Source organism: Vanellus vanellus (assembly GCF_965231255.1).
Source record: "Vanellus vanellus genome assembly, chromosome: 5".
In the NCBI taxonomy this organism is placed as follows: Eukaryota; Metazoa; Chordata; class Aves; order Charadriiformes; family Charadriidae; genus Vanellus; species Vanellus vanellus.
Window position 1 is genome coordinate 9,853,489 of NC_138910.1, and position 20,376 is coordinate 9,873,864.

Below are 20,376 nucleotides of genomic sequence, written 5' to 3' on the forward strand. Positions count from 1 at the left end.
TTGGAGAGCTGTTGGATTCCTAAACTCCAGCCAACTGACACCCTCCATTGTGTTCTGTTGTGTGGAAGTTTTGGTGCGGCTGCATCAGAAGAAGCATGGCCAGCAGGTCGAGGGAGGTGATTCTGCTTCTCTGCTCTGGTGAGGCCCCACCTGGAGTACTGCATCCAGCTCTGGGCCCTCAACATAAGAAGGACATGGACCTGCTGGAGCAGAGGAGGGCCACGAAGATGATCGGAGGGCTGGAGCACCTCTCCTATGAAGACACATTGAGAGAGTTGGGGCTGTTCAGCCTGGAGAAGAGAAGGCTCTGGAGAGACCTTAGAGCAGCCTTCCAGTCCCTAAAGGGGGCCTACAGGAAAGATTGGGAGGGACTTCTTACAAGTAGCATGTAGTGATAGGATAAGGATAATGGCTTCAAATTTGAAGAAGGTAGGTTTAGATTAGATATTCGGAAGAAATTCTTTACTTTGAGAGTGGTGAGACACCGGCCCAGGTTGCCCAGGGAAGTTGTCACTGCCCCATCCCTGGAGGTGTTCAAGGCCAGGCTGGATGGGGCTTTGAGTAACCTGGTCTAGTGGGAGGTGTCCCTGCCCATGACAGGGAGGTTTGAACTAGGTGATCTTTAAGGTCCCTTCCAACCCAAACCTTTCTATGATTCTATGATAAGTCCTGGCGAGTGCAGGAGCTGCAAGTGTTGCCATTTGGGAATCCACATTTCCCACACATTGTAGACTTGTGTCATACAACAGCGAATTATTGCAAAGGCTGAACATAGAAGAGCTTGTACACTAGAACAGCATGGATTGTTGTCAAGGAAAATTTCTAATAAATGTTTTTCATCAGAAGTTTGTTCACAGGGCAGTTGTCGCTTTCATTTCCAGGCTACTGGAAACTTATTACAGAATAGAGAATCTCAAATGAAATCTCAATTTGAAACCCCTCGGCTTATCAACCAGTAATAAGTGCAGGTCGTCAGAGTTAAAATTTTAGATATTTTGCCAGAACTGGAAAATAAAAGATGGTACTACATACAGTTCTTTTAAGTTAACTATGCAACAGAAATAGCATATAGTGCTCAATATGTAAGATCTTTAAAACAAAATAAGGTTTTATATTGAAAAGCTTGTGTTAGCGTGATTTAGCAGGTTCCTTGAGGGATCTATCCTGACTCCCAAAAGCAGGTGTTGACAAAGAGGAATAAATAAATAAGGTTAATCAAGATGTCTAGGTGTTACTCTTCATTTTGATTAACAGTGGTGTTTGGCATATATAAATTTTGATGATGATTTAATTTAAAATGATAGTTTGTAACTGAAAATCAAAAATATCTAAGGTGGGTAAAGTGTAAATGATTATAAATCTGACTGGACCAAACTTCACCTTTGGTTCTCTTAAATATGCATAAGCAGTTCAGATAAATTTCCATTGGTGAAAGCTCAGTGCTTCTAAGTACACTGAACCCTACTTTGTAACCTGGCCAGGTGAGACCCTTACTACAAGGCTGCTCTGAAGAAAAACGTGGAGATTAATCTGCCCTGTCTTGCATTTTTCTTCCTTCAGAGAAATCTGAAAGCTTGGTCTTCCCTTCTTCTAGTGAAGTTCTCTGGACTGTCATGAAACAAGTGTTTTGTAGATTATAAGGCTGGACTTCTAAAAACACAAGACAAAAAGCTGTCTCCTTTTGTCTCTAAAAACGTGCAAGGGAACAAATCATGCTCATCAGTGGAAATGAGTAGGACAAGAGCAAGACACTTCAGTAGAGATGTGGAAAGGATCCTAATCAAGAATTTTAGATGTGTAAATTAGTTTTGCCTCTCTGGTGTCTCACTATTTTCCATGGAGAAAGAAGACTTCTCCAGGGTTACTCAGGGCAGAAGCTTAACTTAGAAGGGTAGGTTAGTAAGATTAGACTTTATGATACTTCCAGTATCTTTTAAGAAAGATTTTGTAATTATAAATGCTTAAAGAGATCATTCCAGTTTTGTCAAACTTGACTAGAGAAAATTAAGAATGTTGATTATTAACTGGTTATTGTGAGATTAGTCAAATGCAAATGTCAGGTTTGGGTTTTTTACTCGGAAAATGCTTGGTTTTTTTATTTTTTTTGTTTTAATGTCATATTAAACAGCATAATGTGATTCCTAAAGGGTGGTAGAACATTTTCAGGTTTCATTCAGTCTGACAATTCAAGCAGATTTTAAATGCATGCATGTCTGTATAGAACAGGAAGTGTCTCTTTTTTTTAAGAATTTTACCTGGATGCATATCTCCTCTTGCATTAGATAGTTTGCAACATTTTAGCTGTAAATGCCTTTTTTGGTAATTAAAGCTGAATATGAATCTGGTTACCTGGGCTATTCTGTAAATTCCCCAAGGGAGGATGGTTATCATTTTCATGCGATGACTTAGTAATTCTGTACAACTCCATCAAAACTTGAAACTGTACGTCTGAGAAATATTTATAGTTCTTATTTTCTTGGTAATAACTTGTAATCATATGGCAGTCATCTTTTTTCCCTGCTGTTATTTTTATATATATATATATATATTTCTGTGATACTGTGCTCTGTTGTTTCTTTCCTTCCTTCTCTCTTTTTTTTTTTTTTTTTTTGCTATTGAAAACAATTGCAATTTTCAAGAAATGTTTTATAGTTATTTCATCTGTTTTATATTTCTTGCTGAAATTCAAAAGTTTATCAGAGTGGTCAACAGTTCAGGTTTTTAGACTTATTTCTTAAAATAATAATGTTTCTGGGAGTTGATTGTCAGTTATTCCTCCTCCTCATCTCCCATCTCTCACTCAAAACTTCAGCACTTCTTATCCAGCTTTGGTCAAATAAAATCAAGAGGAGTAGAAGGTTATGAGGTTACGAACATTTCTCGAGTTTTCCTCCACTTGTCATTTTTAACAAGGGATCCAAATTAATGTGTGATGGATGGAAAATCTTTTCATAGAGAAATTAGGAAAAAAAAAATGTACGAGAAGTCAAAATTTAAAATTTGTTAGTCTCTTTTAATTCTAGGGGATCTCAAATGGACCCCTTTTATATATTTGACTTTCTTTGGAGTCCTAATCCTCAAGAGTTTGCCGGGTCTGCTGTGTGCTTCATGTCATACCCATTGTCTGTGCTTGGACGTCCTCTCCAACCTCTCACCTTCTCCCACTGTTTTCAGGATGCACTTCAGTTTTTGTATGGCATTAGCAAGCTACCATTACTAAGTGTAACGGGTTCTCGAATACTCTCATCAGACACGATGAGAGGCCATTAGATAGTTACAGGTTATACATTCAGTGCACTTGCTAATTCAACCTTTTGTGTTCTTGCTGCTTTCACATAGGATCTCTTTTCAAGCACTTGATTATTGGTTGGTCTCAGCTGTGTCATCAGCTGTTGCCAAATCAATATTTGTGTTTCTTTGTATGCAATTATCTATTCTTTCTTTTACTTCAGCATCTTACCTGTGTTTTATTCACCTGCAATCTTGATCAACATATTAAATTGTGCTTGTGTATTTCTCAGGAACCCGTCTGCGCTGAAGGCAGATGTTACTTAGTGATGCAGAATTAATTCAGCATAAGACAATAGAGGTGGGGTTTATTTAACCAGTCTATTTAACAGTATATCTCTGGTATAAATTGCAGCATTGATAAGTTACAGAACATCATGTTATCCCGCAGTGGGCAGAAGGGGTTAATTTTTTCATTGCTTCTTTAGTTAACTGAAATATTATCTGGCTTAGCGTGAACCGGTCTTAGAAAGCTGCAGGCTTGCCTTGCCTTTGCGGTCCACAATGTAAAACAGACAAAAAGCTCTCTGATTGGATCACTGTTAAGAAAAGTAATTTATTTGACCAAACAAGCTTGATTGAATCCAGTTAAGCCATGGAATTTATTTTTCCTAGGTTATGGGAGCTTGCAGTTTCCTAAAAGCCTGTGGGGTTTTTTATGCATACGTTTTATAGTTTATTGAACCCAGCCCTACAGATTCATCGTCTTTGGTGTTCTGTAGTATTCTGTAAATGTTCTTGTGTATGTTAAGCAGTCAGTATTGGCTTTGATGTGAGTTAGAAATTACGTCCCGTAGTAGAGACTGTGACCTATCTGATTGATGTGAGTAGTTCATGTTATTAACAATACATGCATCCACAAATTAATGATAAAGTTGCATTAATTTGTAAGGTTCTATTGAGGTACACAATACAAGTTACACACTAAGCAAGGACCTCTGGGTTAAAATTTTAAAGACATTGAGGACATCATAAAAAATAAAAAAATGTTCTGCTACAGTACTAATTTTACCTTGGTTATGGGTGTAATTCGGTATAGTAAACCCTGTACCTTGGTTTTCTTGAATGCAGGTTAGAATGCACCTGGATGAATTGACTTCCAGAGATACTCAAAGTGAATTAAAGATAAAATTCTATGTGAATTTTAACAGTAATTTTGTACAAGTTCTGTTCTCATTATTCTTTATGAGCTGTATATACTTAGGCATTTCCACCTGACTTTTTTCCAGTGTTTCTATATGTTTATGTATTTTTAATGTCTTCTGGTTTAAATGTTTCAAATAATCTGTTTCATCATTACCTGTTATGGGAAAAGAATCTGTGCTTGATTGAATTTAAAATAGAGTTCAGCCAAATTTAAATTATTTTAAGAGTCTACAACCTGTAACCATCATGTACAAAGACAGAATTTCTAATTTGTAGGAGATATTAACTTTGAAGTTGACGTTTCTTTTCCCTAGCAGTGATTGCAACTGCAGATTCTGCATAAGTGGCATATTACGTAAAGTGAAAGTTTAATTATAAGGAGAAACTTAATTGAATATTTCTGTTTGATTAATAATAAAGAAGCAGGAACGTCACATTTTATTTTAGACAAGCCATGTAAGTGATGTTGAAATACTGCTGTCAGTGAATTAAACGCGGTACAATGCTAAGATGGGCTTTCTTTCACTGTGTGTCTCATGACTGAGCACAGACTGCGACCTTGCTGCTTTGATTTCTGCTGTATGTGGTATTAAGAGCATAGTCCAAGACAGATAAGATATAGGTCATAAGGCTTTTACTGCAAACTCTCTCAGCCGGTTGTCGATGTATACTATCTTCAGTTTAGTGAATGTAGCACTATTGCCTAAAGGAGCAATGCAACACCTTTATTTAACTAAGCGAAAACACACTGAGATGGTATAGTCCTTTCCTCAAACTACCTGGGGAATAAAAGACCCAGCAATTTCAAAATCAGTGGGCCCAGTTCACAGTTTACGTGATATAATGTGAATCCAAAATAACCAGAGAGAGCTCAGTAAAATCACCCCATGGGGAAGCACCAAGGAGAAATAAGCCGATGAACGAACTGTGACTTATTTTTTTTTTAATATATTAGATTTTCCACTTTCTTAATTTATTTAAAATTTAAGGCACTTAAAGAATATTTTTTTCTTGTTGGTCATTACGGATTACTGAAAACTGCCCGTGTTATTTCAGCCACACTGACATCTCCAGTGACCTTTGCTGGGCTTTCCAACCGATAAACTATCAGCTTCAGAGGAAGCTTCATCCACTGCCAGATGGCGCGTAGTTTTCTCTGGGCAGAAATAGTTCTCAGATGGTTATTGTATCACTCAGCAAACACTTGTGCCTGAACACACACATTTAATATATGTACAGGATTTTTTTTACCACAAAGGTGCTTTACCTAATATTTTGATGTACAGGAATTAAAACACAAAACGCCAATGCCCGTTTGAATTTTCGGAAATTGACAAAATATGCCTAGTAGTTACCTCACTGAGTGAGGATCTTCAAATAAACCTCCCCCTTTCAACAAAACAACTTCCCTGTCTAAGTTCTAACTGGAAGTAATCAGTGTCAGGCTTTATGTATTGTAGAAGATGTGGATATGCAAAAAGCATTGTGTTTAACAACATTATTATGGGATATTATTTCAATAATTAAGATAAAAACTTCCTGATTAACCAGAAACACTTTTAAGTGTTTTAGTTTTCTATCAAAAAAATTATCTAACTTAGTACTTGGGGCTAGCATCTCACACAGGTACAGATTTGATGCGATGTGATCATACCAAACGCAGTCCGATGTGATTTTATTTTTTTTTTATTTTTTTTTGACTCATTAGGTACAAAAAAATGAGTGGGGTCTAATTTCTAACGCTAAAAGATATGAGGCACAGAAGAAAATAGGTTTTGATTTTGAAAATATTAGTCAGCTTCACAGGCTGGTGCTTGTAAATGTATACTAGTTTTCTTACAAAGTGTAAGTATTTCTGGAAATAACCATATCACGGAATCACGGAATTTTCAGAGTTGGAAGGGACCTCTAGAGATCATCTAGCCCAACTCCCCTGCTAGAGCAGGATTGCCCAGAGCACATCACTCAGGACTGCATCCAGGCGGGTCTTGAAAATCTCCAGAGAAGGGGACTCCACCACCTCCCTGGGCAGCCTGTGCCAGTGCTCTGTCACCCTCACCGTAAAGAACTGTTTCCATGTATTTGAACAGAACTGCCTATGTTCTAACTTGTGCCCATTGCCCCTCGTCCTGTCACTGGGAACCACTGAAAAGAGCCTGGCTCCATCCTCCTTCAGCCCACCCTTTAGATACTTGTACGCCATAATAAGGTCTCCCCTCAGCCTTCTCTTCTCCAGGCTAAAGAGTCCCAGCTCTCTCAGCCTTTCCTCATAAGGGAGGTGCTCCAAGCCCTTAATCATCTTAGTTGCTCTTTGCTGGACTCGCTCCAGCAGTTCCCTGTCCCTCTTGAACTGGGGAGCCCAAAACTGGACACAGTATTCCAGTTGTGGCCTCACCAGTGCAGAGTAGAGGGGGAGAATGACCTCCCTCGACCTACTGGCCACACTCTTCCCTATGCAGCCCAGGATTCCATTGGCCTTTTTGGTGACAAGGGCACATTGCTGGGCCATGGATAATTTACTGTCTACCACGACCCCCAGATCCTTCTCCTCAGAGCTACATTAGCATTAGCTACATTAGTGCATTAGCACTGCTCGATATTTTGATAAATGAAGCTGCCCTTGTGATGATGTTTTTTAATCTGCACCTTAGGAAACCTGTACTTGCTAGCATATCTGCACTATATCTAACCTGTGTAGCTAACCCATACCTTTTTTTGCTGTAAAACTTGAAATAGAAGTCTCATAATTCATCTGAAATCTATGCCAGGACTCCTGGTGCATAAGAATAGCCTGATGGTGCTGCATGTGAAGGAGGAGAAGCTTCTGAACTTTTCAGTAGGGGATTGAATGTATATTATAGCAAATAGATCATTTTAAATTAGTGTTCTGTACATTTAGGGTAGAGCGTATTTTTACTCATGCATAAATTGCCTCTGAACACAATTCAAAAACCTAATCTTAAGCTTAGCAATGAACATTTCAAAAAAGTAAATTAATATCTTCACGGTGAAGAAATAGTTTATTATAGAATCACCTACTATTGCCACTATAATTATGGCTTTGTCAGTATTTCTGTGAAAACTCTATTTTTTTGAGGGGTTTTGGAAAAACCTCTTTCGTAATAAGATGTCGCACAGCCTGCAGCTTGGCAGGCAGCGTCTGAGCCCGAGGTCTGTCCTGCGCTTAGTGCTCTGAACAGACAAGTTTCACCTTCCGCCTGTGAAAGGTCACACCTGAGTTGTTGGGAGATTCCCAGAGGTGCTGGCTTTTCTTTTTAAGTAGCCTTTTTATTATCTTAAGCAGGGAACCATCATCCCTAGGTTGCCTTTAACAGACATCTTTTCTTGCTGACAGTATCAGTCACTGGAATCTGGGTCGTGTCCTTTCCTACAGGGCTGGCGGTGGCAGAGCAGAGGGAGACCCGGCCTCCCTTCGTGTCCTTGTCACACTGCCGGTGGCTTTGGGGGCCTCTGCAAATTGTCCTTGTGAGAAGGACCCCAAACAAGGGACTGCTCACCACCTGGGGTGGCTGCTGCCCCTCAGGCTCTATTACATGTTTCTGTTTCTAGCAAGCATCTGGTATTCTTCTTAGGAACTTCTTCTCATCTTTACATTTTGCAAGGTGACGGACCGCTGTCTTTTACCTGCTTTCCCAGCACCTTCTAACAGAAAGCACCTCGTAGCCTGAGTTCGCATCCTGCATGTTTTAGGGCTTGTTCTCAGATGTTTTCGTGTTGAAGAACCCAACTTTTGAGAGTGGCATTGGCATCTGTGTGGAACAATACAGAAAAAGCGCCCTAGAAAATACTGGCTGTTTAATATATGTACCAAATGAGGAAAAAGTAGAAAGAGTTTACCATAAAAAACATTTTATTTCCTTGTTTTCCTTACAGTAAATGAAGGACGGAATATTTGCAATTATACTTGCTTAGCTTAAAAAACTAGAAACTATTGCTGTGTCCACTGGAACAGAAAAGATATATACTTAGGTCTAATTGTATTTTCCTCAACAATAGTGCATATATATTAAAAGGGTAGTAGTCAATACTGTAAATTATAAAAAAATTAATTCAAATTTCAAAGTTAGTTATTAGCCCAAGAGGCATATATAAGTTTGTGAGAAAATTTAAATATATTAAGCAGATGCTATTTGAGCGCACTGGCTTTCTGCTTTAAAATCATGACTTTAATTTTCATCTCATCTTCTGTTAGCGATCCTGACTTTGTAACAGCCTTGTGGTTCCTAAGAAACTCTTCTAAAACTAATAGAATGAGAACTAGGGTAAAAATGAGGTTAAATAAATGAGATGGAAAACCAGACCTCCTCAAAGTAAGATTACTGGAAGTATTGATGATCTCATAGGTAGTCTGAGTGCCCTGATGTCTCCCGGCGTTCTTGTAATGTGAGCAAAACTAAAAGCAGGGAAATAATAATTAGAAATTTAAGAAAAACATTGATCCTCACTTCTTTAATCTGCAATCAGGCTCACAAATTTTAGTGAGCCAAGAGTGGTTTTCAGGATAAAAATAGATACAGGTTAGAAATTGTATTGATTGTAGGATTTGTAAAATAAGAGAAAACCAATCAGGGAATTCTGAATAATCAACTAATCCGAAAGCTATTTTGGTTCATTTTACACTTGCTAAGCCTGCTCCTGTTTCTGGGATTTGGTCTCACTTAATGGCCTAAAGTAAATGGGAAAAATGTATAGAACTATCCTTCATCTTTAATATAGAGTTTTCATTTGTGGGGTCTTACAAGCAGGGAGATTCATGTCTGTGTCCTGCCAGGAAATTCCATTTGGAGCAAAAGTCTGGGGAATTCTAATACAGAATGGAAATTTTTCATCCTCGCCCACACTGCTGTATCCACACTACCAGATTAAGGATATCAGGACATTTCCTTTGTTTTCCTGTGAAACTGTGTCCTGGTTCCTGGCAGCAAAACAAAGTTGCACGAGTCTGAAACATTTTGCCTGCAGGCTTGTTCAGAAGGGAGGCTGAGTAAGTTCAGAAGTTTCTAGAAATTGTTTTTCACTCTCAGCCGGCCTGTTTCAGTGCAGGAGCAGCCTACCTTTTCTAGAAACTGCTAAGGAACGGAAGGAAGGAGTTAGAAGGAAGGAAAAAAAGAGAAAAGGTACAACAAACATCATCTTTGGGGGAGACAGTGTGGGCAGTGACTTAGAGAAAAGAGGAAGATAGAACTGAAGGAAAGAAAAGAAGAAAGGGACTGAAACATGAGAAACCGAGAGAAGTACGAAAAATGAAACGATAAGAGGTAAAAAGGATATGGTGTAGAAAAAGTTCAGACACTGAAAAAATGTAATCAATGAGCTTAATTTCCAAGTCATGTAATTTAGTAGAATTTATAATAAGGCAATCAGACTGCAGCACCTTGGAGTTATCATCATGATGCATTGAAAAAAAAAAAAGGGGGATTTGGCTAGAATTGGTTTGTTTTCTGTTCTAACCGTAATACTAAGGTGAGTGGATAAGGGGATATGACTGTCTTCAATGTCTCTTCTCATGGTTTCCTAAAGACTTCATAACAGTGATTTCAAGAAAAAAGAATGACCACAACTACACTATTGTTTGATGAGTCTAATCCCCAATGAGACGGGCATTTCAGGCAAGATGTGTGTCCCACTCGGTCCTTCCATGTCTGGCTATGCTGTGTGGTGCTGTGGGGATGCAGATGGGCTGTGGGTCCTGGCCAGGAGGCTTCATCCACAAAGCTCATGGCAAAGCCTGGGGTGAGCAGTTGATGGGGGGATGCTGAATAGCATCACTGCAGTGTCTGTACGAGTCTTGCAAGAAAAGAAAGCTTAAATAGTAAATTTTTTGTTTATTTATTTTTTTTTTAGTAGTAAAATTGTTTTGATTAAATCCAAGAAAGGCTCCATGTTAGCGTGCAGCGAGGTGGTAGAGAGGCACAGGAAGACACAGAGTTGCTTTGAGAGTGAACATACTCCATCCTGTCCCAGGGATCAGAGGGGTAGGGCAGGAGAAGTGCCTCTTCTCCTGCTTTGTGAGCTTTGGTTCAAGGAGTGAAGAAAGAGGAATTAAAATTTTTCCACCCCTCCATCGGAGATCATTACGTGTCAGACATCCCAATGAAGCAGTTCTTTCTTTCTGGAGAGCTAAATGTGAAGTTATAAAAACATTCACAACTAGAATTTTCCCCCTCAACTGATAATGGCATTTGAATGTTACCAAAAAGAGTGTTAATGAGTGATTAAAAATGGGCATAATTTGTTTTTTAAAAGTCCTACTCACTATTCATAATTTGCAGCATGTGTTTAGATATTAGTAAAGCTTAAACAGATTGTGAAGAAAGGATTTTAACTCAGAAAAAAGGAAATCCTAGGGAGAATTTTTCAAAACAGAGATGTGAATGTATTTGCTTTATTTTAGCGATTCCCTATACATGACAGAATTCACTGATGCTATAGAAAGAAGATGGGCTGACTCTAGATGTATGACGGTGACTTAATGGTTTCCTTAAAGGGATGTTCAGAATCACACAGAAGTTATGGGCTTCATCTGTCAGTCATGGAGTAATGTCTGCTATTAGCACGAGGTTGGCAGGAGCTCAGAATATATGGTTATAATGGTCACTTTTGGCCTTAAAATAGAAAAATATAATACTGTTCTTTGTATTTATACCTGGCATGGAAACTCTACTTTCTGAGCTGTATTTAGTCCTTTAAAATACCAGAAACTGTATTCCTTTTCCAGTTCTATTTGTTGTCCGTGAAGAAGTGTGTTTTCTAACCTCTTAGTAGTATGTCTTGAGATCACAAATAATCAGTTTGTACATCTTATCTTTACTTCTAATCTTTAATTTGCACTCACGGTCTAACTAAAATCATTGAAAGTGGCTTTCATGAGTACAGGAGGGCACGGCTCAGTAAAATGGTATTGCGATTGAAGAAGAAAGCACTTGGGAGAGAAAATGTATACTGTAAACGGTCAATGGTAGTTCTCCATTTTGTATACCTTGAGGAACATATTTGTTCTCTGGGAGAACAAGGGTCTTAGCCTTCATCGTTGCATCCCTGCATACTCTGACAACTTTCCTATATTCCTCCCAAGTGGCCAGTTCCTTTTTCCACATTGTGTAAACTTCCTTCTTCCATTTTAGTTTTTCCAGAAGCTCCTCGCTCACACATGCGTGCTTATCCTTTGCTTGATTTCTCACTCACAGGGATGCACCGATCTTGAGCTTGGAGGAAGGGGTGCTGGAATACTAACCAGCTCTTTTGGACCCCCCTACCTTACAGAGCCCTAACCCAAGGGATTCCTCCAAGCAGGTCTTTGAAGAGGCCAAAGTTAGCTCTACTGAAGTCCAGGGCTGTAATCCTACTTATTGCCCTGCTTCTTCCACACAGGATCCTGAACTCCACCATCTTATGGTCACTGCAGCCAAGGCTGCCCCCAACCTTCACATCCCCAACCAGTCCTTCTTTGTTTGTTAGTACAAGGTCCAACAGCACACTACTCCTTGTTGGCTTCTCTACCACCTGTGTCGAAATGTTATCATCAATGTGCTGCAGAAACCTCCTGGACTTTGTGTGCCTGGCTGTGTTGCCTCTCCAGCAAATATCAGGGTGGTTGAGGTCCCCCATGAGAACCAGGGCCTGTGATCATGAGGCTATTTCCAGCTGTCTGGAGAAGGCCTCATTGAGTTCCTCTTCCTGATCTGGTGGTCTGCAGTAAACAACCACAGCAGTGTCACCCATATTAGCCTGCCCCTTAATGAGCCATAAGCTTATTAAGCTCTTGACTCAACCCACAAGCTCTTGACTCGTTCTTCATCCACCCTTAGGCAGAGCTCGACACATTCTAGTTGCTCTCTCACATAGAGAGTAACTCCACCACCTCGCCTTCCTCTCTGCATGTTCTTCTGATCTTAGGATCTCGCCTTCCTGGCCTGTCTTTGCCAAAGCCATCCATGACAGCATTCCAGTCGTGGAAGCTATCCCACCACGTCTCTGTAACTGTAGTGAGATCATGGCCCCGCGACCAAGTTTTATATATTAAATATGAATAAAGCTGCCATAACCTGAATTTGTAACAGAATAAGTTGAAGATAGAAAATGTTGGTTGAAAATGGAACATTAAAACTTCTAGGTCTAATACTTTGGTGGTCAATAGCTTGTGCTCTCTTCTGTCATAGATAAGTGAAGACTGATACCACATTGCAATAATAGCATTTTTTACTTATTTTCTAAGCTCTTATAGTGATCCAACCCTAATTTACGGTGTAGTCAGAATATTTTATGAATATAGCTTTAATTTCTACAATCGTCATCTAATTTATTTTAAAAAACACAATAATCCTTTTTTAAAATGTTTTAAATATTGGGGGGAAAAAGTTTATACTAAATGGGTGATTCTAAATTCGGGGGTTTTTTTACATGCTCTGGTAGAACATAAGAATAAAAGTGAATCCTCCAGGGCTTCTGTCATGCATGTGTGCACAAGGAGCTTTGTCGTACTACTAAGATAAGAAAAAAATACTGTCTTTTAAAGTACATTTCCCGATATTTTCCTAATTTTAAAATTGCCTCATCACTGAAATAATTGCCAGGAACTTGTTGGGAATTATATTGGCAATTATGTATACATTATTGGTAAACATTTGGGGAAAAAAAAAAAAAAGGGATTTCTGGGCAGCTGACAGATGACACAAGAGGGAGACTTTCCTCAAAATTTCCTTAACCCAGGTTCCATTTTAATCCCAGCTGTGCCATTGGAAAGACTCGCACAAGAGGTTATGTGCAGCTGGGGGTATATGTAGTAAAACATAGGATGCGTCAGGTATAGGCTACGGCTTTTTCCCTTTCCTGCTGCAGGGCAGAGTCAAGCCATGCCTGAGCCTAGAATCTTACTAAAATTGTGTAAGTCTCTCCTTCCAGGAATTCATTATTGAGTTTAAGGTATTTCAGTTCACAACAAAGGCAAGCAAGCATTTTGGACATGGTTATCACAGTAATACTTTAAAACACAGAATGACATCTGAGTTTTTTGCATATTCCTTTCATCTTCTGCAAAATGGGGTATATCCTATATTACTGTGAGTAACTTGTGCCAATTCCACATCTTTCTCTTTGATTTCCTAAGATCAGAAGAACATGCAGAGACTGTTTTATATAATGGTTGGTTTAATGAGTATGGTGTCATCAAAGATGGAACTTCAATTTCAGTTTCTCTGCAACTGCTAATGTTTCACTCTTACGAGATGGAACATTAAATATATATATACATATTCAGTTTTCCCATTTTTCTTTCTTTTTTTTTTTTTTTTGTGTTTATATCGTTATTTTCAGATGTGCCCAAAATAAAATGGAAGCTTGTAAAAAGAAATGAAATCATCTCAGTAGAAGTAGTCTAACTAGCTTGTAGTAGATGGTGTCCAGTGAAGGACTGCAGAATATGTGATGATATGAGCATATACATGTATGTACGTAGGGACCACTCCTCTCTCCACATTGTCCTTTCCTTGAGAACAGAATTCATACAGTTTCTTCTTTCCTCTCTGGAAAAAAGGTGAATTTCTTAATCCAACCCAGACAAACCTGGAATCTCATTTTGTTAGGCTCACAGCCACAGGCTCGCAGACGTGTGCAGGCTTTTAACATGGGTTCAGCTGACCCCAAGGAACCAGTGCTGCTGCTGGTGCTTTGAGAACTCTTTTGCTGCTGTGCCACAGGCTGTCAGCTGTCCTGCTTCTCTTCAGCAAGAGTTTCCTAGATTTGTTCTCAGAAATGGCAAACTGTTTTTCTTGAAGCCTTCAGTAATAAGGAAAAGCAAATGCAGTGCATTTTGGGGGAATGCCCCTGTACTGAAAAAAAAAAGGTCTATGAAGATATTAATGTTCCAGCTCTGCCAGTCCTCAGCATGTAAAGAAATGTTTCAAGATGTACCAGCAAACTGTAACTACAGGCAGATATTACGTAAAGCAATTCCTACAACTTTGTAAAATATTTAAGTATGTTTGAAATGAACTTGTTTCTCTTAATGGAGTCAACATACCTGCTTTACTTTACTTTTTTAAGTTTGAAGGGTCTTTTAATTTGAAATCAGGTGCAGATTATGTCTTGTCCAGTGTAAAATAAAATAAAAAAAAAAAAACAACAAAAAACCAAAACCAAATATGGGCAAACCCATAGACCTTAGGCTGTTCTTAGAGTATTTTTTCCACTTCCCTTTCACCTCTTTGTACAAAACTTCACACTTTGAGTGGATTTAATTCTGGAAAGTTATCAACTTTACTGGGTAACTATGGGAGATGTTTCTCTAAATGTCAGGTATTATCAGAGCACAGCACATTTAGAAGAACTCAGACTGTATAACCCCAAGGTTAGATGTATTTAAATCTGACTTCATTACATTTTATACAAGACAGAATGTCTCTATCTAAAAAGGCCTGTGATTTTTTTTTTTTTTCTCCCATTAGTTGCCATGCTTTAAAATCAGCAGAAGGAGCCTCAAAAGCAGAGCCACGAGGGCCAGAGCTGCACAAAGCACATATTGAGGTTGTATATGTTTACTTAACAGTGAGATACAATACTGTGTTATTCATTATGCAGAAAAATACCTCTTCAAGAACAGACTAATTTCTTCTCTGGTTATGACTGACAAAACAACATTTAGTTATTTATTAATATAAAGTCTTCCCATTTAGTAGTATAAGTTGCCTGGCTTGAAAATAAATTTGCTCAGAAAGATGTCCCTATGAGTCTGGTTTAGAGTTACTTGGATCTTTGAAATGTCCCCAAAGTGACTCGGAAGCTCTCCTGAGGTTGGCTTTGAACGCAGGGAGAGCTAAACTCAAAACAGGCTGGAGGAGGCATGTCTGAACCACATCCCTGGTGCCCAGACTAATCATTGCACGAGCTGCCTCCGCCTGTGGTCTCCAGCTGAGGACCCTGCTGTGTGCTCTGTCTCTTGAAGCAGTTGATGTGAACCACAGCAGGAGCCCTTGGAGTCCTTGTCCCCTCCGGTGTATGAGTGGTCCCTGGGATGGGCAGGTCTCTGGATCAGCGCATCTGCAGATCTCAGTGGGCAGGGAGAGAGCGTCTGTTGGAGGCAGGGAGAAAACACCCCTTCCTGGACACCCCGGTGCCTGTGGCAGCCAGTGGGTATGGCACTACGGTTGCCACCTTCTTGAGCAGTGTTTGAAAGGGCAGCAGTGATTGCTGGGGCATCGCCTGTGAAGGTGCAGTGAATAGTGGTCTGAGGATGGTCAACAGAGAAGAGCAAAGAGTTCAACTGTTGGGGACGTCAGCTGTATTTTATATGTGATAGCAGAGCAGTTTATTTCCTGTTTCAAAACTGTGGTTGGTTTTGTTTTTTTTCCGTGTGCGTGAAGAATTTTAATGTAAAAAGGATACCTCTAGGAGTAGTCAATAACCAAGTTTGTTCCAGTGATTCTTTTCCCCCCGGGGCTGCAATATTGGCTTGCAGCCTAAATTTTGCCTATGATCCACTTTACAGACCTGAGCTCTATTTTACATCTGGCTCTTCAATGATACTGAAAAATGCATCCTGTGTTCACATATGATTCCAGTTGAAATTAATAAAAAACGACCACATGATGCAATTAAATATTTAACTTCCATTTGAATGTTGGTGCACGGGCGCTTAGCGGAGACACAGCACGTGCAGCATAGTTGCTGTAAGCTGCCTGACTGGCGTATAGTTGTAGAGCAATAGCCGATTCTTTTTCTCCCCTTGTTCTTTGCTTTGCGGTTTATTGGAGCAGTAGCTAGAAATCGGGCTGTTTCCTGTTTTCTTACATCGTCTCTTTTGTTTGTTCTTGCACGGGCCTTGCTGGAAGCTGGACAAAATGTATGACACAAAGGAAAAAACAAATGCCTTATGCTTAACTTTATAGAGAAATAAAATAATGGGAGCCAGTAGAGAAAATCGGTCAAGTATCACAGCCAGGGATGTGAAACCTGCATGTGAATTGCAGTGCAGATGTGCAGAGTAGGGGATGCTTAGGAGAGCACCACACCTCTTCACCTGGCACCTTGACTGGCTGTCCCACCGTGCACGTGAAAGTACAAGAAAGGAGGAGGAGGAACAAGGGAATTGTCGTTCAGCACATAGTTATGGCATGGCCAGGACACACAGGACCTAGCAACTGGGACTGAGTGGGGTGGCTGAGTGAAAGTGAAGAGTCATTAGAAAGTACTTCAACAATGATGGAAGGAAAAATGAGGAAAGAATCAATCTGTATCTCAGAGAAGGAAGAGCTAATAACAGCGAAGTCTAAAGTGTTGATGGTCTGTTCTGCTCCGGTGTGCGGTAGCAAAGGTACCTGTGATCTGATGGTGAACACATTTAACCTCAGCAACAAACGGGTAAGAACTTCGCTTAAGATAATGAAACAAAAGGTCAGAATTGCTCTCCTGGCCATGATAAAAATTGCTGTAGGGAAGTAGTTGAGGTAGTGTAATTGTGATTATTTGTTATCTGTGAAGACATATAGAAGGTAGACAAGATCCACAAAACTGAAAAGAACAAACAGCGTTCTTCCCCCAGAAGAGACCAAACAGGAGATTCTGGGGTATTTTAGTGGAGAAAGGGATGATTGATTTTTTTTTTTTTTTTTTTTTTTTTTTTTTGGACGAGGAGGGGGGGATTAAAGCAGATTGATTTTTTTATTTTTTGGGTGGAGGGGAGGATTAAAGCAGAATGGCTTGAAAGCGTCTAGAAGGTACCAAGGCATTAGGTAACTGCCAACATCCATCGGTGAAGTTAATATTGTATCAAAACAGTCTTATTTATCTCTGTAATTGTACAAAAAGCCTGGTGAGTAGATAAGGAGTGGTAGGTGTGGTACGTCTGTCTTCCAGTAGAGTCTTCCCTGCTGTTTGCTATGGCATTGCCATTAGGGAGCTGAGGAAGCATGGTCTGACTGGGACCGCCCTAAGTAAAAGCAGATTGCAGTTCTGTGCGTAGAGTGAATGCTGGCAAATAAATGGTTCATTGTCAAAAAAGATGGATTTATGGCTCATAGGGCTCTGGCCAGAGACCAGTAATATTCAACGTCCTCCTTAATGATTTGTATAATAGGACAGGGAGTAAATTTATTTAAACTTGCAGATTATACCAAACTGAGTTACCAGCAGCCTGGGGGACAAGGTTAGAATTGAAAGCTATATGAACAAATTGAAGAAGTGATTTGAATATGCAGGTATTCAATAGCTACAAAGCTATGTAGCTATTCAATAGCTACCAAGGCAAGCTCTTACACTTAATTGTGAATAAATCTGGTAAGCAAATGCACAAGAGGCACTGTATTATAGACAGCAGTATTGTAGAAAAAAGATATGGGGATTACAGCAGGTCACTAATTGAACACATAAAAATAATGTCCTCCTGTTCAGCAAAAAAAAAAAAAAAAGGAAGTATCACACTTCAGTGTTTAAGAATGTGTTTTCTATAGGACATGTGAAGTCTTATTTAGGTTAAGAAAGAATTGTGTTTCCTTAGCCTCAAAAGGAGAGGGCTAGGAATGTAAGCCTTCAAATACGTAAAAGGTTCCTTAGAACAGTAAGATGGAAACCTTTTTCTTATATATGCTCTAGTGATAGGAGAAATAATAGGATTAACTTGTAGCCAAGGAGATTTAGATTTGAATGAAGAGAAACCTTTCTAATGCTAAAGATAGCTAAAAACTAAAACAAATTTCTTAGGGAGCTTGTAGACTTTCCACCCTTGGACGCTCTTTGTAACCTGGTTAAACTAGTGTCTTCTGTATGCTTGAGAGGCAGCTCGTTCTGTCTCAAGGTGAGACTACGGCTGGTTCTCAGTCAGATTTTTCTATCATTTTTTGCATCAAGCATTGATATTTTGGATACTTAATCTCAGACTCCTTAGTATTACAGTCCCCTACTCACTCTGTTTCAATGCAGAGGGTGATCCAATAACAGAGAAAGTCTATTTACTCACATCTTCGAGACTTAACAAATTATCTTTTCCTTATTGACTGCAAAACTTGTTTAAATTGCATTAAATATGATCAGAATGTTGATCAGCTCTTCTGCATTAGCAGACAGGATTGTAAGAATCCAGTTGCTTTACTACACTGAGCTCTCTTCTTGCAATAGCATGTCAGACAAATGCATATCAAGCCAAATCTGAGTGTGGAGAAGAACCACATCATGATTGGGAAAATTAGGTAAATGGGAGAAATTAAAAAAAAAAAATCATCAAAAGTAGTAATTCAGAAGATCATTAAGTGAGCAGTCTTTGCCTTCAGATAAAACCAGAAAACTGAATTTAAAGCTAATATTTTGTAAGGACAGTTCTAAAATTTCTTGGTGTCTGTCCTACTGAAAAGTAACATAATTTGCTATATTGATAGAACATCTGTATTTGTGAATTATGATAAGTTGGTTTTAGTTGGCTCTTATTTTTTATTACTAGCAAATATTTAGTTAAAGTAAAATGAAGTTGCACATGAAAAGTCCACTGAATAATGTAAAGTTCCAGGCACTGGGTTTTTTTTGTTTGTTTGTTTGTTTGGTTTTTTTTCAAAAAAAGGTGGTTTTGTCAGTTTGCACACAGTAATTTAGTACTCAGAAGTAGTTGGATGCTAATTTTATTAGACAAGGAATCATCCGTCAGTGTCAGAAAGTTAATGTTAACTTGTAACTCACTGCTAAAATGCTGTGGACAGAGCAGTGTACACTCAAACCACTTTATTTCTTGAAATGGAATATAAGGCAACACTGCGCTGCATGATAAAAATCTTTGAGAAGATGTTAAAGAAAGAAATGTGTTGTTATTAGTACGGAATAAAATGGATCACCTTGCTAGATACAGTCTTGCTGTACAAAGCATTACAATGTCTTTATCTCATCTTTGTAGTTCAGAGTTACAATCACCAGAAGGGTAATTGCTCGAGAAGCTCTGTGGTCAGATTAGCTGCAGTGGCCACAATGGGAAGACTCGAGAATTTTAGTGTTACATTTTACAGCTAATGGTGGTCTAATAGAGATTCATTCAGGTAGGAGCTATGCCAGAAATGCAAATGGAAATTTAAAAGGGTCTTCTTGGGAATACTGGATAAAAATAGTAACAGGCTCCTGGGTGTGAGTCCTGTTAGATCAGCTCTACCAGAGTAATACATAGGTAAAGAAAGCAGTCTTCTGTAGGGAGCCCCATCAGTTAATAACTGGGATGGATGATGAGAGAGTTAAAATTTCTTCAATGAAAGCAGATCATTAGCTGCCTAACTTTACCTGCTTCCGAAGTACTGATAGAGAAGTGTCTGTGAACAGAAAGAACTCAGCAGCATTTAGTTATATGTGTCTGAGCTGTCAGGTACCACTGACCTAATTTGGAGGGAGAAAAAAAGAAGACATATCTAATAAAGTTCTTAATAGACCCTTATAAATTCCTAACCCACTAAATGAATATGTAATTAATCATATAGCTGGCACCCATATATAAACCAGCAGTAGGCCACAGAGATCTGTTTGTCTTGTCTTACGTTGGTGGTGCTGTGCTTGTAGGGTGCACTGCTTTTGCTGATTATCGTTCTTAATATTGAAAGAGAGAAGAAGCAATGATCATGTTTTTAACAAGTGCTAATTCTTAGGGTCGCAGTTAATCTCATTCCCAAAGCATTCACGTGTAATCCATATATGTCTGTGCTCATTTAATATTAGCTGGGGTAGGAAGGGTGTGTAGTAAGGTCACTCCCCAGACTCTTATGAAACATTTGTTTGTTTAATGGCTAGCTGAGGTCTGCACGTGAAATAGATGCCTGAAATGGCTCTTTACGTTTGTGAGGATAACTGTGGTCTGTACCACTGAGGACCGTGAAATTTTTGTATTGAATTCAGAGAAGATCCAGACTTTGAGGGAGTGCTGAACCGGTTCCACCACTCAGTCTCGGGCCACGGAACCAGGTGGAG

The 20,376-nt window shown here is 39.2% G+C and overlaps 1 protein-coding gene across 3 annotated transcripts in view; it reads left to right on the top strand.

Moving 5' to 3' along the window:
• DPP10 (dipeptidyl peptidase like 10) overlaps nt 1-20,376 on the top strand; it is a gene marked incomplete at its 5' end in the record, with an annotated part of 567,722 nt that overhangs the window by 449,297 nt on the left and 98,049 nt on the right. The window lies entirely within an intron of this gene.